The sequence below is a fragment of the Heterodontus francisci genome, unplaced genomic scaffold (assembly GCF_036365525.1).
Source record: "Heterodontus francisci isolate sHetFra1 unplaced genomic scaffold, sHetFra1.hap1 HAP1_SCAFFOLD_83, whole genome shotgun sequence".
NCBI classification, from domain to species: Eukaryota; Metazoa; Chordata; class Chondrichthyes; order Heterodontiformes; family Heterodontidae; genus Heterodontus; species Heterodontus francisci.
In genome coordinates, this window is record NW_027141917.1 from 5,686,591 (window position 1) to 5,690,756 (window position 4,166).

Genomic DNA, 4,166 nt, shown 5'->3' on the forward strand with positions numbered 1-4,166 from the left:
TCTGAATTTGGAGGCCTATAGAATATCCCCAGTCGTGCGATCATCGCCTTTTTGCTTCTCAACTCGAAACAAATGGATTCCGGCTTTGCCTCTCCAGGACATCCACCCTTTTCAACTCCACAATATCTTCCTTAAACAGTACAGCCACCTCACCTCCCTTTGTTTCTTTCCCTATCTTTTCTGAACCCTTTATATTCTTCAATATTAAGTACCCAATATTCACCATTTTTCAGCCACTTTTCCATTATTGCAGCTGCATCAGATTCGCACATGTATATCTGTGCTTGTAGCTCACCAACCTTATTTACCACACTTTGTGCATTTGCATACATGCATTCTAAACCTGTCTTTGTATTCTTCGTAGTACTTCTTAGTCAATTTCTGTCTGATGTGGTACTCCTTCCTTCTTTAGTACTATCCAACACTCTCACATGAGAGAGATACAGCACTGAAATGGGCCCTTCGGCCCACTGAGTCTGTGCCGACCATCAACCGCCCATTTATACTAATCCTACATTAATCCCATATTCCCTACTCCATCCCCTCCTTCCCTCAATTCTCCTACCACCGACCTACACTCGGGGCAATTTACAATGGCCAATTTACCTATCAACCTGCAAGTCTTTGGCTGTGAGAGGAAACGAGAGCACCCGGCGGAGAACTTGCAAACTCCGCACAGTCAGTACCCAGAACCGAACCAGGGTCGCTGGAGCTAAAAGGCTGCAGTGCTAACCACCGTGCCACTTTGCCACCCCTCTTATGCACCTTATTCCTCTTTGTTCCTTCTATATGCTGGTGGCCATCCTGTCAATTCAGTTAAAAGCCTCAACCACTTGAGTAAAAGTCTACATGAGGACATTGGTCCGAGTCCTGTTGACATGCATCACATCCCTTTGAATAGGTGGTTCCTGACCCAGAACTGGTTCCAATGCCCCAAGAATCTGAAGCCCTCACTCCTGCACCGTGCTTCAAACTACAAGTCTAGAACTGTCTAAGATCATAGTCTGAGGATAATTGGTCAGTCATTTAGGACTGGCATGAGTAGAAATGTCTTCACTTGTAAGATTGTGAAGCATTGGATTTGTCTATTCCAGAGAGTTGTCAATTCTCATTTATTGAGGATATTCAAGACTGAGATTGATAGATTTTGCAGACTAAGGGAATTAAGGGAGATGGGGATAGTGTGGGAATGTGGAGTTGAGATAGATAATGAGTTATGACCTTATTGACTGTCCTACTCCAGTTCCTATTTGTTATGTTCTTTATGTCCTTTCTTACATGTATGTGTTCTGGACACGTAGACATCAGAAGGGCTCCATCAAATGTTAGTGAGGATGGAGTTGAAATGACATTGAGTTTACAGCTCAGGAACAGGCCATTTGGACTGACAGATCTATAGCAGTGTTTATACTCCAGACAAACCTCAAAAGAACGAAGAAAAGTACAGCACAGGAACAGGCCATTCGGCCCCCCCAAGCCTGCGCCGAACTCCCACCTTACCTCATCTCACACCATTAACATATCCTATTCCTTTCTCCCTCATGTGTTTATCTAGCTTCCGCTTAAATGTATCTATAATATTCACCTCAACCACTCCGTGGTAGTGAGTTCCACATTCTCACCACTCTCTGGGGAAAAACATTTCTCCTGAATTCCCTGTTGGATGTATTTCTATTTATTGCCCCAGTTCTGGATTCCTCACAAGTGGAAACATTTTCTCAACATCAGCCTATCAAATGTCTTCCGAATTTAAAGACCACTTCCTGGTCACCCCTCAGCCTTCTCTTTTCTACAGAAAAGAATCTAGCTGATCTTTCCTCATCGATATAACCTCTCACTTCTGGTGTTGTCATTGTAAATCTATTTTCACCACCTCCAGTGCTTTGCTAATGTTTTCATATATATGGAGAGCAGAACTCGACAGAGTATTCCTGCAAAACACACACATTGCCAGGGCAACGCATTAGTCAGTTATCCCGGAAACAGGGTGATCACTTACCCTGGAAACTGGGCAGTCAGTTACCTCGGAAACAGTGTGATCAGTTACCCTGGAAACTGGGCAGTAAGTTATCCCGGAAACAGGGCGGTCAGTTACCGTGGAAACAGGGCAGTCAGTTACCCTGGAAACAGGGCAGTCAGTTATCCTGGAAACGGGGCGGTTAATTACCCCAGAAAAAGGGCGATCAGATAACCTGGAAACAGGGTGATCAGTTACCCTGGAAACAGGGCAGTCAGTTATTCCGGAAACAGGGTGATCAGTTACCCTGGAAACTGGGCAGTCAGTTACCACGGAAACAGGGTGGTGATTTACCCTGAAAGCAGGGCAGTCAGTTACCCCGGAAACAGGTTTGTCAGTTACCCTGGAAACAGGGCAGTCAGTTCCCCAGGAAAAAGGGTGGTCAGTTACCCTGGAAACAGGGCAGTCAGTTACCTCGGAAACAGTGTGATCATTTACCCTGGAAACTGGGCAGTCAGTTATCCCGGAAACAGGGCAGTCAGTTACCGTGGAAACCGGGCAGTCAGTTACCCTGGAAACAGGGCAGTCAGTTATCCTGGAAACAGGGCAGTCAGTTATCCTAGAAACAGGGAGATCAGTTACACCGGAAATAGGGCGGTTAGTTACCCTGGAAACATGGCAGTCAGTTACCCTGGATACAGGGCAGTCAGTTAAACTGGAAACAGGTCAGTCAGTTATCCTGGAAACGGGGCATTCAGTTATCCTGGAAACAGGGCGGTCAGTTACCCAGGAAGTAGGGCGGTCAGTTACCCCGGAAACAGGGAGATCAGTTAGTCCTGAAAAAGGGCAGTCAGTTACCCTGGAAACAGGGCAGTCAGTTATCCTGGAAACAGAGTGGTCAGTTACCCTGGAAACAGGTTGGTCAGTTACCCCGGAAACAGGGTGATCAGTTATCCTGGAAACAGGGCGGTCAGTTACCCCGGAAACAGGGCAGTCAGTTACCCCGGAAAAAGGGCGGTCAGTAAACCTGGAAACAGATTAGTCAGTTACCCCGGAAACAGGGTGATCAGTTATCCTGGAAACAGGGCAGTCAGTTAGCCTGGAAACAGGGCAATCAGTTATCCCGGAAACAGGGCAGTCAGTTATCCCGGAAACAGGGTGATCAGTTACCCTGGAAACAGGGCAGTCAGTTACCCCGGAATCAGGGCAGTCAGTTATCCCGGAAACAGGGCAGTCAGTTATCCCGGAAACAGGGTGATCAGTTACCCTGGAAACTGGGCAGTCAGTTACCCTGGAAACAGGGCAGTCAGTTACCCTGGAAACTGGGCAGTCAGTTAATCTGGAAACAGGGCAGTCAGTTATAACGGAAACAGGGTGATCAGTTACCCTGGAAACAGGGCAGTCAGTTATCCCGGAAACAGGGCGGTCAGTTATCCTGGAAACAGGGAGGTCAGTTACCCCGGAAACATGGAGATCAGTTACCTCGGAAACAGGGCAGTCAGTTATCCTGTAAACTGGGCAGTCAGTTACCCCGGAAACAGGGCGGTCATTTACCGTGGAAACAGGGCAGTCAGTTACCCTGGAAACAGGGCATTCAGTTATCCTGGAAACAGGGCAGTCAATTATCCTGGAAACAGGGTGGTCAGTTATCCCGGATATAGAGCGGACAGTTATCCGGGAAACAGGGCGGTCACTTACCGTGGAAACAGGGAGATCAGTTACCCCGGAAACAGGGCAGTCAGTTATCCAGTAAACTGGGCAGTCAGTGACCCCGGAAACATCGCGGTCAGTTACCGTGGAAACAGGGCAGTCAGTTACCCTGGAAACAGGGCAGTCAGTTATCCTGGAAACAGGGCAGTAAGTTACCACGGAAATAGGTCCGTCAGTTATCCTGGAAACAGGGCGGTCAGTTAACCCGGATATAGGTCGGTCAGTAATCCTGGATACAGGGCGGTCAGTTACCCCAGAAACAGGTAGATGAGTTACCCCGGAAACAGGGTGGCCAGTTACCCTGGAAACAGGGCAGTCAGTTACCCCGGAATCAGGGCAGTCAGTTATCCTGGAAACGGGGCATTCAGTTATCCTGGAAACAGGGCGGTCAGTTACCCAGGAAGTAGGGCGGTCAGTTACCCCGGAAACAGGGAGATCAGTTACTCCTGAAAAAGGGCAGTCAGTTACCCTGGAAACAGGGCAGTCAGTTATCCTGGAA